The 13,163-nt window shown below is 42.3% G+C and overlaps 1 protein-coding gene across 4 annotated transcripts in view; it reads left to right on the plus strand.

Annotated features, from left to right (window-relative positions):
* HTR1E (5-hydroxytryptamine receptor 1E) overlaps positions 1-13,163 on the plus strand; it is a 1,306,842-nt gene that overhangs the window by 230,611 nt on the left and 1,063,068 nt on the right. For 3 of the 4 annotated variants that reach the window (XM_069606356.1, XM_069606360.1, XM_069606357.1), the window contains exon 2: positions 3,722-3,829. The exons of the other annotated variant lie outside the window; for it this stretch is intronic. The gene's annotated coding sequence lies outside the window, so the exon portion shown is untranslated. The remainder of the gene's footprint in view (positions 1-3,721; positions 3,830-13,163) is intronic. 4 annotated transcript variants of the gene reach the window in all.

The raw sequence follows: 13,163 nt of genomic DNA on the forward strand, positions 1-13,163 counted from the left end.
TTGTGCATTACAGGGTTGGTGAAAATCACAGTTTTTGGATGGCTTAGAACCTTGGCACCACGGAATGAACTGCATGAAATTTTGGAGTTTCATTCTCGACCTGACTCTGAATGGTACTGCAAAGAGTGGTGCTGTTTTATCAAGAGGGAACACAATTAGAGGGGGGTCCCAAAATATTTTAAAGGCTTACACCTGTGGTGCCATTTGACAAACCAGCACATCAGTCTGCAAAAATGACCTAAATATTAATGTTTTTGCAAAGTGTGGTGGGATTTTGTCAAGGGGGGCAAAATTAGAGTGGAGTCTCAAACATTTTTAGATGGCTTAAAATGTTGTTTCTGTTTTACGAATGTGGACAAATGTTTTCAGAAATATTATAGACCCAACGTTGAATGTTTGTGCAAAGTATGAATGGATTATGTCAAATGGGGGCTAAGTTATATGACTATTGTATATACACACATTTTGACACTTTTGAAAAAATAAAACATGAGCGGATTTGCAGCAAACTTGTGTAAGGAGCATTGGCAAGGTCCTGAAAGCATGGTTTTGCATTTGTGTCTGTGTTTTATTTTTTGAAAAGTGTCATAATATAGGTACAACAAATAGTGATACACCTTTGATGACTGAGGTATAGCCTGTGGCCATGGGTAGTAGCCAGATTGTCTAGGGCATGACCTAAGGCAATGACCCAGACAATCTGGCTTGTGGCCATCACCACGAGGGACCAGCAATGGGGTTAAAGTGGGCCCAGAAACCAGGGACTGGCTATGCAGTAAAGTTTTTTTGAAATTGGGAAAGGGTTGAATGGGAAAAGAAAATCTGCTTGTGGGTACAGGTTGAAGTGCTGGATGGGATTGCAGCAATATGCACAAGGAGGGTCAGCAAATGATGTCCTGTCTAAGAATGTAAGTAGAAAAACTAATGATATACATCTGGTGTGTAGGTAGTGGCCCTGGCCCTCAGCAAACACAAATGTGTACTGTGATTTGCTTATTGGGGAATGCAGCATGGCCAAAGCCTATGCTCCATGGATTTGAAGACTGGCCATGGCTGCAGGCCATGAGCACTGGCAAATAGTTACATTATTAGGTTACATAGACTGCCCATGGTTGAAGGCCATGAGCACTGGCAAATAGTTACATTATTAGGGTATAGTGGACACTGAGATAGGGTGCAGTGCAGGTGCAGTGAATAATGGGGGTGGTTTGGTGTGGCTGGGGTCATGGTGGATCCTTATGCCATAGGCAATTGAACGATGATTTCCATCCCCATAAGTATGTGCTGCAAAATAATATGCTTCTTAAAGGAGGTTTATAGTTCTTTCATATGTATGGAAAGAGGAATTATTAATAACTTATATACAGTGATGTAACACCATGAAACATTTAGAGTTATAAAAACCTATTAAATTGCAAGAATACACTTTGTTAAAGAGATGTTATGGTTAAAATGGATCTCAACCTTGGGACTCCTCTGCTCCAGTAGGAAGCCAGTGGCATCCCACCTTGGCATACCTTGGCATTTCCCTCCTGGGTTCTCATGAGCACTTGCCCATTCATACTGCCCCTTCTATTTATGCACTTCTCTCACTGCACAATGCATATGTGCATTTATAGGAGCATTGTGTAAAATGTATTTGTATAAGTAAGGGAAATGCAGATTTGAAAGATTTGTAGAAGATAGTTTTTTTTTTAAATAAAATATTTTTTATTATTTTATAGGTACAAACTAAACAAAGCAGAAACTCATTAACACTTAATCAATACATTCAAACACACAGCTATACACTTCTTCATGGTGCCTGGCTCTTCTTTGCACATACTTTTACGCCTAATAAGTTTTTTTTTTTTTTGGGCTCATCTCTTTCGCCTGTATTAGTTATTTTTCGGCAGTTCAGCAGGCTTTCAGCTCCTTTCTACATGCCTTCAGTTGTCCCCCCATCTTTGCCTTATCTTGGACGCTTTCTTTGGGCACCCCCTTGTGGTATACACTCTTGTTTCCGTTGGCACACACATGTCTACATCCGTTACCCATTTCTCGTATTGTGGGGGTGAGATCGAGCCCCATAATTGAGCTAGAATCCTCTTTGCAAGGCCTGTGGATGTTGCAAACATGAGTTTTTCGAATTGGGATAACTCTATATCTGAATCTTTCCCCAGTATTAGAAGTTTGGGGTCCATCGGTATCTCGCGGCCAATCACTATTGATAGTCTGTCACAGCATTTCTGCCAAAAGTCCTGTATTTGAGTGGCAGTTGGTGTGTGGAAGCTTAGTATGGTCATATATGAACAGTTTTTGGAAGTGATTGGTGGATAGATGTGTGACTGTTTGAAAGCAGACATTGAGGGAGTGTTACAAATATAACATTTAAAAGGGTGCACAGGCTGCCCTGTGTGATGGTGTGCATGTGCCATCTGGGTCTTTTAATGATCCATGGCCTGGAAAGGGGACTGTGGAGACCGTGGATAGTTATAAAGGTTCATTGATTATGGTCCTTATTGTATGCTAGAGAAAAGTATTTGGGACAGAAAATAGTTTCTGTCCTTTTTATTTTTCTCTAGTATACAATTGTACATTAGCATCCTGGGTGGGGGAGCCAGCCAATCAGGTGGCTAGGAACGCGGGTTTGAATGGCCGGAACAAGCCCGCGTTCCGAGCCACCTGATGGTCGGGTCGCCCCGCCGCCATCTTCCGCCAGCCTCTGCCCCATATTGTTTTTCCACCCCCCAGCCCTCCCACTTACCTTATTTCAGCGGCGGCGGGGGCCACTGCTGCATTCGCTCCTTCGCTTCACCTTCCGCAGGCCATTATGGAAAGGGAAGATGGGATCTGTACGGAGCCCCGTCAACTCGAAATTGTATCCCTGTAAAAGTGCTCAAAAAGCGAAAAAGAAAAGTTGAAAGGAAAAATTACATACAACAATCATTGTGTATTATTTCATACAAAGTGATTCAAAATAAAAAAAGGCATTTTGAAAAATTGAACACAGTTACATGATAGTTATTACACTGACAAAGAAAAACAGCAGTCTTAAAGAGAGACCGTTCAAAATTATCTTATATAGTGCAAATCAAAAAATGATTACAAATGTGGTACTCCATGACGGCTCCTATTGCCATGAGAGAACAATATTTCAAACAATAAATTAATTTCTTTTTTAAGGACAGTGTATGATTAAGTAAATAGAAGAGAGAAAAAAGAGTAACCACCATTCGCTCCTTCTCTTGACCTTCCGCAGGCCGTCATGGAAAGGGAAGATGGGATCTGTACGGAGCCCCGCATTCCCTTTCCATGGTTGCCATCTTGGAAAAGGATTTTCCTTCCTCTAGCAGGACGCAGCGCGCATCCCGCATTAGGAAGGAAAATCCTTTTTTTTTAGTATCCCGGTTTACCATTTTGGCAACCCGGGGTGCAAATGGCCTTCACCCCTTATTGCAGGGGCTGGAATGGGGGATAACGGCCCAGAGCCCTTGGGACTGCCCGGCCATTATCCCCCGTTCCAGCCCGTGGAAAAGGGGATGAACACCACATTATTCCCATTAGCATAACACAAATTGCAAATAGAAATGTTGGAGAATCTTATTGAGTCTATCTACCTTTTTGAGAAATGTAAAGTAGATGGAGTCTATAAGATAGTTTACTTTGCTCTATTTTTTAACTGTGAAAGGTGGTTCCTAAAGGAACCTTTTTTTAAATGTTTGAATTTATTTTTTTGCAGGAAAGGACCAAATGTAAGGTGGGGAAGGAAATGAGGGAAGAGGCCCCAACTACTAAGATGAAGGGGCAGGTGGACAGAGGAAGATGTTGCGTGTTTGTTACATCTAAGGTAGGGGGCAGTGTTTCTCATGCTCCTTGATTGTAGCTTCAAAAGCACTTTGAAATTGCTCCCACCTGCAGAGTGGTGTGTTGCAATATATACAGAGTACTGTTGTCTTCGATAGATATGGATGAACAGCCTCTTTTATCACTTGCAAGGTAGCTGGTGGGATTTTGTGTCCGACTGAAATAGGCTGTGTGGTTACAGTATTGGCTGAGGAGGATGAGGTGGAGGAAGACAGCCTACTACTTGCGAAGAAAGGAACAACCTTTCTGAGAGCATTGTGGTGGTTGGATTTGGTGCGCCAGCGCATGGAGGTGGTCCCATAGGAGTACTGTCCAGGCAGTCCATGAATGAGTACAACGTTGCACTCGGTGCATTTTACTTTGGTAGCTTTAGCCTTTGGTACATTCCCAACAGTGGTAAACAACTGCCACACCCATTCTCTCTGGGTGCTAGAGGTAGGCACTTCCTGTACTTCATCTTCTTTGTCCTCTTCATTGTCTTTGGAAGTACTGCACTTTATTTGCTGTGTAGGTTCTCCAGCTGGTGGTGGTGGCTCTTGGGGAGGAGGGATGGTAATAGCTGATGCCATTTTTAAGATAAATAGCAGTTTTGCTAATATTCTTCCAAGTATGGGCTCTGTGCTAGATTGTTAATGGATAATGAGTAAGAATCAGTGTAGGAGTTGTACAAGGGTACATTTTGAGCTTCAAAGTTCCTCGATCAGAAGGAAATGCAGTTCCAAACCGTTCGTAAAGCACGGACCCATTCGCGAAGTGCGGATGCGTTCACAAACACGTCATCAAGCTGCGTGCGCATAGTCACATGACACTGCCCGGAAAGTCTGCAATGACATCAGACGTTCGGCGACATCGACGAACACAGAAAAAGTTCCAAAAAGTGTATAGAAGTGTTAAAAATTATGCTATAAGGTGGGAATGGCAGAGTTTTAAGGTGAAACTTTGTCAATTGGACAAAAATGTTGCTATATTGGGGTAAGTATGATATTAGTAAGTTGTAGGAAATTAAGGTTGCACTGGTAAAAACCTATGAAATTCACTGAAAAAACTTTGTTAAAGGGACGGTTTGTTTACAAGTAAAACTGAAATCCTCAGAAATTCTGCAGTTCTGGTAAGCTAAGCAACCACAACTTGCGCCACCACCGTGCACTGACAGACCCAGGACATGAAGGATGACATCACAAATTACATTGGCAGCATCTTATTCCTCTAGGGATCTGATTAAAGTGGCAAAAGAGTTGACAGTTTGTCCTTCTAAGAGGCAGGACAAACTTCCAGATGCGCAATTGCAATGTAATGCGATTAGCACTTTCTTATCTAATAAAATAAGAAATATCCGCCAAGCCATTTCAAATGGTCAAAAAGCCACAGAGAAAATTGGCCCACAGGGCCCTCTTTCTAAAGAGATCTATCGTACTGGCTCCGGTGAAAATGTTTTGCCTAGAGCCCATGGACGATGAGGTCACACTGTGAGTCTTGAATGGTCTGAAGTCAGCTTCACCTTTTGATGCAGTACCTTGACATATTCTAAAAGCCCTTCCTCAGAGGACTATTGGCATGTTTACAGCAGCCTTACAATACTCCTTTACTGTTGGGGAAATTCCAGCCATTCTAAAAAAAAACTAATTTGGACCCTCGGGCGGTGGTGAATTACAGGCCTATCTCACTACTTCCGGGCCATAATGAAACTTATGGAGGCGGTGATTACGCCGCAGTTCTCGCAATTCTTAGAAAATAACTACTGCTTACACCCATATCAATCTGGATTTCATCCAGCAATGGATAAGGAATCCATTATGATTACATTGCTGAATGACTTAGCTCTTCTCCAGGACTGCAGAGAGGTCGGAGTGTTAGACCTCTCTGCGGCATTCGATACTGTGGATCACGGCATCCAACAAACCTGTCTTGAGCAAGCAGGCATTACAGGGCCCTTACTGTCATGGTTTTAGTCGTTTCTAAAGGGACGGACTCAGACCGTTCCCATTCAGCCCTGCCAATCACCGACTTCTGCTCTGACCTGTGGGGTTCCTCATGCGTCAGCCTTGTCCCCTCTCCTTTTTAATCAGTATGTGGAAGACTTGATCGCTGAGTCTGGAGTCCTATTCTATACCTAGGTTGACGACAAGCAGTTATTGTTTCAGCTGGACACCCCACAAACTGCAAACTTCGGCACTGCCTGGACAACTTGGGCAAGTGAATGTCTGCCAACTGGCTTAAACTAAATGGAAATAAAACTGAGGTCCTGGTGTTTGGTCCCCAAACAGTCTGCAGTCTCTGGAATTCTCAGTTCTGGCCCGACTCGCTGGATCCCTGCCAAGCAGTATGTGCACCTGTGAAAATCCTGGGGGTGAGACTCCTTCCCAGAGGGTCACGAGAAGCACAGATATTGGCAGTCTGTAAGGCCGGGCTTGGGAAACTTAAAATCTTGAGAAAGCTATTGCCTTTGCTTCCCCCAGAGAGTCGAACTACGATGGGCATGTCTACTATAATGGGGTCACTGGACTACTGCAATGGGATATATTTGGGGCAACCTAAATATCAGATACAATGTATGCAGGTACTACAAAAAGATTGGTGCTTAATGTGCCCCGTTTGACCCCTTCGTCAGCTCTTCTGCACCACCTCCATTGGCTCCCGGTGGTGACATGGATTGAGTTTAAGGTGCTCTGTGTCACTCAACGGGCTTTACACAATACAGGCTCAGAGTATCTGAACAATTAGATAGAGCGCTATTATCCAACTAGGCAGCTGTGCTGTGCTTCCCAGACACTTCTTAAAATACTGAGGTAATAGCGGACACGGCTGGGAGGGCACTCCTTTTCAGTTATGGCTCTTACGCTATGGAATTTGCTTCCTCTGTCACAGAGAGTCATGGAGGAGTCCCTTCCCTTCAGCAGGGTGCTCAAAACCCATTTGTTTTAACCTTTTCAGTGTGCATTTTTGGTAAAGAACTTTCTTTTGTCTACTGCCAATACCAGTGCCTAGACGCTTTCGGCCCTTAGTGTGCTCTTTATACCTACTAAATAAATAAATAAATATTGGGAGCATGTGGAATTACAATGGGTGGCACTCTCATCCCCAGCACTTTGTCGCCATTTTTGCACTCTACAGACTCCTTGATCCTCATCTCAAGGAACTCATCCATTCGTGGCCACCAAATATCTGTCCTAATTAGAGACTTTGTCCTACAAATACCCCTGTGCACCTTGTGTCCTAGTTCAACCTCAGACTCTCGCATACCTAAGGGAACCAACAATCTCTGTCCTCTACACACCAAACCACCTACCACACTCAATTCCTCCTTGACCGTCCTGTACTCCATGAGTCGTTAACCCAACATTTAACCATTGTTACCAGTCCATTTCCTTTGTACCAGTCCTTTTACCTGCATATACTCATCCTCTTGATGGCCGCTAGCCACTCACTCTCCTGAAGACATTCCTCAACCAAAAATATATCTTTCACTCCATCGTCCATGAAATTTCAGTTTATTCATCCTCCGACAGCAGTCGTCTAGAAAGGGCATCAGCCACCACATTATCCTTCCCATGGACATGCTCCACCACAAATTCAATACCCCGTATTCTGGTTATCCACTTAGAAATCCTTGGAAATTGGCAGTAATGGTTTGTGGTCAGTCCCCACAACAAACACCCTTCCATATAAAAACACCTTGAATTTCATTATGGCCCACAAAACCACCAAGGCTTCTTGTTCTATAACTGAATGGTGGCTTTCTACCTCTTTAAGGGCCTTATAGGCATAAGCAATTGTTCGCAATCCATGACCATCATCTTGCATTAACACTGCACCTAACTCACACTTAGATGCATTTGTTTATACAATGGTGCAAGCACCATCTTTGAACCCGTGCAAAATTGGTGCCCTTGTTATATATCTTTTTACATTCAAAAACTCTGTCTCACACAATTCATTCCAACGGAATCTGACCCCTTTCCTAGTAAGCTTCCTCATATTCACAGTTTTACTGGCCAGTCCTTTAACAAATTTAGCTTAGTACTCAATCATTCCTAGGAGTGAGGAAACCTCTGACTTGTTTTCAGATGATGCCATATCACAATTGCTTTGACTGTGCTCAATTTGGAGCGAATAACTTCTCCCGAAATACTGTACCCTAAGTAGTGCACTTGTGTGTTTACAAACTTACATTTCTCTAGGGTCAACATCAACCCTGAAAACTCCATATTATTTAGTTCTACTTTCAGCCTCACATCATGTTCATTTCTATCTCTTCTGTGCACCAAAATATAATCTTGGTAAAATTTCACTCCACTTACACCCAAAATGTTATGCATCAGTCTTTGGAATACACTGGCAGCCGAAATGAGTCCAAACTGCATCCTAATACATTTGAAGGCACCAACACGAGTGATAAATATGAGTATACAAGTGAGTATATCTTGTGACGTGGGATGTCTGCATAGTTGATGATACGCAGATTTAAGATCCAACAGGGAATACACCCTTGAACCACACAAATCTGTAATCATCTCATCCATTGTTGGTAGGGGAAACCCCTCAGTTACCATTTTTGTTCACACGCCTCAGGTCTATACATAGCCTGATCTGACCCAATGAGTTTTTTTAAAAATGACAATGGGACTCACCCATTCGGATGCTTCAGATCTTTCAATAATCCCTTCCTTTACTATCCTATCTTACTCTGTTTCACCCTCCTTCCTACTTGCCAGAGGAACTGATCACAGTTTGGCAGCATATTCTACTGAACACTCCTTAAGTTCGATCTTATGTATAAAGCCTTTGCAGCATTCAAATCATTCCAAAATACATTGGGAGACCACTTGGCTACCTCACACTCCTCCAGTTCTTTGGGTTGCGACATTATCAAATCAAAACCACCATGAGCTTGTTCTCTTCCATTTGGGTCTAACTTAATCCCTAAACCACCCCGACAACTCCAGGATAATAGATTTCCAACAACACTTGTAACGTATACCATGCTCATGGTGTGTTTGTCCTTAAATGACAATTTTGCATTTAGTTAACCTATAATTATTATAGGGTTTTCACCATATGCATTCGCTCTCTTACTCGCCTCATTCAGCACACAACCAAAAAAGCTCTTTTTCCCATGATTCCTTGCTTATTAATGTGTAATCTGCGCCATTGTCAACCAGCATCTCAATTCCTAGCCCATTAACACCAATGATGGTTCTAAGTTTTTTTTACTTTATCTTCACAAAAAGCATTTATGATCTGGACAACATCCAAACCCTCATAAAATTCTTGAAAATTGTAAATATACGCCTCCACAGGGCGGCAATGTAGGCATTGCCGCCCCAGTGCCGACAGCACTTTGAGAGGTGACCCTTTTTACCACACCGTCATACATTCTCTGTCCCTTGCAAAATGTTCAGTGCTACCACATCTGTAGCAGCACTTGAAAGGTCAAAAACCACCAGACCAGCAGTCACATCCCTTCGGTTATTTGACATTCCTCTGCCTTTTCCTCTGAATCTCCACTCATAATCTTACCCTCTTTCTCTCCAGTCACCGTCCTTGGGATTACCACCATCTTTTTTGTAAAGCAGTTTCTTAGATTGCCTCTCTTTTCCACAAGCCTGGTATCTGTCTGTTCTACCCCTTTCTTCATGTCATCCATGGTGCCCCTGTTTCCTTTGGCAAACTCTTTAAGGCATGATGAGATGTATTGCACCTGTTTGGCTATCTCCACAGACCTCTGGAGATCTGGGTCCTTCTTTCTCCCCAACTCCTCACGCACTTTATCCTCGTAACAATTTATCATAAATTAATCCCTTAACTGTTCCTCTCTACAGCAGGGCTTGAATGGCATGTTACTGCCAAGCCTCACAAGGCAGGTAGAAATTCTTTGATACTTCGCAAGTATTTTATTCTCTTTTATTTCATAGTGTGTGTACAGTTTTAATATGCTGTTCTCAAATGAGCATAATATCACTCCATCCTCCACAATAGAATCTGGTAGTCTTGTCAATACTTCTTTTCCTCCATGACAGAGGCAATGGTATAGGAGAACATCTTTTCTTTCTACAGAATAATTTGGACCATACATGGCTAACACTAACTTTAAAAAGTCCTTCTTCCAGTCTTTCCATCGAACAGCTGGTTCACCAGCACCTTGGGGCCTAAATAGTGCTGGTCCAGGTATGTTAGCCATGTTACTTTAACCACTTGTGGGTCTACTTGGCTCCAAAATGACCACCCATCTATTGTGCTTTACAGAGAGAGTGCTTTAACTTTCCCTCTTTGTTCCTCTTTCTTTTTATTACCCAGGCTTTATGTTATTGCCCTTGGAAAGGGTTGTGCATTAGTTTTGCAGTCACAGCATACAATATACAGTGGTACTTTCCCTGGCAGTCTTGACTAGTACAAAAGCGATACACAATATCACATGGATGGAGCGAGGAGTGCTTAATGCAGGTGTTTGACTTAAGTCTTGTGTTCCCGAAGATCTGGTTGCCTTGGGAATCTAGTCAAACAATATGGCCTTACACAAAGGGACGCGCACAGGTTCTTTCCTCTAGTACCGCAAGTGTCCTCACGTCGACTGTGGGTTAACAAGGAGCTTGGGTAGGGGCTGCTTTGCGCATGTCCTCGCACCTCTCAATCCCTCAAGAGTGCTTTCAAAATGGCAGTGAAATGGCCCTTGCGGGCACAGGTCTCAAGCCCTCCTGCACCCCCAATATGTTCGTCTGAACCAGCCAGCGCTGCCTACCTTGTTTCCATGTAATTGGAAGTGCTGGTAAAGGGTGTGTATAGGTTGGCATCCACTCCTGATTGACCCCTTGAAGCGGACCAGGGGTCATAAAACACAGGACGTCGGCTTTTGTCTGTGGCTTCCAGCTGCTGCCTCACTGCATCCCCAGGTAGCAGTCAGCTGGTTGCCATTATAATAAAGTCATCATGACCAGCATGTAGGTCAGGAACTTTATTTTGTTACTTGCATAAAAGTGCTGCAGTTTTCCCAAATCTTCTGCAAGCCTCTAACTGCCAACAGATCATAAAAACATATTCTACTCTTGCAACATTCCATGGCATTCTATGATGTCACTGGTTGTTGGCAGAATTCCATCTGCAAAGCAAGGAATTAACTTTGTACAAAACATGATAAACTATGTATAATATACAACAAACTGTGGTCTCTTTACAATGATAAGGATATGTGTATGTGTTTACCAAATTATATGTATGTGCATCTATAACACTTGTGATTTCATTATGGTATCTTTATTGCTATTGCGTACATTCGGTGAGGGTTGTGTGTGAGCTTTTGGGAACCGAATCAATTATTCTTAAGCAATCCTACTTCATGTGTAATGGTATTGTGCATAACTTCTTCCTTACAAAATGGATCCTTAAAGGTGTGCTTTATCCTACAGAGGGCAGTGTTGTGCCTCAGTCACTCTGTTTTGCCAGACCTATCTCGCACCAGTTATTGCTCTGCCCTTACAGGCTTATGACCTTCATTGTATTACATTTTGGCATACTGTTCAGGAACACAATTTGTTATGTCTTTCAATGCTTGCCTGGGAACTCAACATATCCCATATATTCTGACCAATCAGTATGCAGTGTTCTGTCCATCTAGCACTCACGTCTGCTATTTCCTTGTTGCTCTCTTACTACCTCACTACACCATCTGGAGCTTGGGAACTGGTTCACCTCCCTTGTCTTAGGCAATCACTGTGCTGCATTTAACTGCATGCTCTGAAAAGTTACAGTTAAGAAGTGTGTATGCTTCCTTGCAAAGGTTTGGTTAATATTTTCTGCTGTGGGGGCTGAGGATTTTCATCCTTTCGAAGTGGCAAACTGGATTTCGAGGCCTGGATGTGCTGTGTGCTCAGTTCGATTTGAGAAGCTACTGGCATTCATTATAGTTAGAACATGCTATATTTCCCTAATTAATGATAAATGCAGTTGTGATTACTATGGCATGGGGTTATGTTCAGCTATTGGGTTAATATACCATGGTTCACTAAAGCATGTCTGCTCGTGTTTTTTTGGGTTTCATAAGGGAATCTCTTTTGGGTATCTGTGTGTGTGTGTGTGTGCTTCTGCTGGCTTCCATGTTGCATGCTCATGATATAACGACTTTTGAAGCTTGTATTTACGTCCACGTTTAGGGTGCTGGATGTACTCTCCAAAGCTGTTGTAACCGCCCATATTCATGTAATTCCCCAAAATTTAGTAGAGTGTGTGGGAAAGTAAAAAAAAAAGATGCTTCCTCAGCAGTGATGAATGTGTTTGTGACTTTTCAGAGCAAAATCTAAACATTCTAATTTTGCTTACAACGAGATGACAAATATGTCAGCATTAGTATCATGGCTTTGCTCATGGACAAGTGAAAGCGATGATGCATAATGTGCTTGAAGCATGATGTAAATACTGTGAGCTAATGCAAAAATGGGAGGCAAAATAGGGAATACATTTTTCTTAGTCAACCATGTACAGTAATGTAAGAAAGGGTTACGTTTTGCACAATTGGACGAGCAAGGTTGGCTGGGGAAAAATATGACAATTAAATCACTGGAGAGCACAGCAAGTGGTGTAGAATGTGATCGTGATAGACATGGGCACAAGCTATGGAATACAGCTAAAAGAAGAGAAGTCTTATATGGATAGAGGAGACACCTTAGAAATGCCAGAGGCTCACAGTTAACATTGCAGACTTGAGTAGGGCTCCAATATTTAAGGAGGGCATGTGTACTACATAATTAGAGAGTGTCAGGCACTACCAGAGCCTCCACTTTGAAATGGTGTGCACATCGTCCCGGGTTAGTGCCGGGGGACTATAAATGCTTGAAGAGATAGTGTAACATACGGGATACAGTACCCGCTTCTGTACTTTATACACTATTTGGTCATAGAGCTCCTCTGTGACTTGAAATATCCTTTGACATACAGTAGAGGATATGTTATTACGGTGGGGGATATTTTATTGCTTATAATACATGACCATACACCTTCATCCCCTTGAATATCTGGCCTATTGCTTCATGTATTGTAGGTGATTCTCCAGTTGTTGATGATAGTCAATGTGAATGAATTAATGATAATCTGTTTATTGGGAAATACGTATTCATCAAACTGTTCAATAATAAAAACACATTTCGTATATACATCCAACAATTAAAATGGTTACATACATTCAGATAACCCTGTAGAGATCACTAAAATGTCTAAATATGAACCTCTACCTCATGTAAATTCAGCAGTTTAGCTTAAAATTATAACACACACATTGGTAAATACCAGTAAAATCATTATTAGATAGTTGTCATGCCCTTTTCCTTTAA

This window comes from Ambystoma mexicanum, chromosome 4p, assembly GCF_040938575.1.
Source record: "Ambystoma mexicanum isolate Mex_15411 chromosome 4p, UKY_AmexF1_1, whole genome shotgun sequence".
NCBI lineage: Eukaryota > Metazoa > Chordata > Amphibia > Caudata > Ambystomatidae > Ambystoma > Ambystoma mexicanum.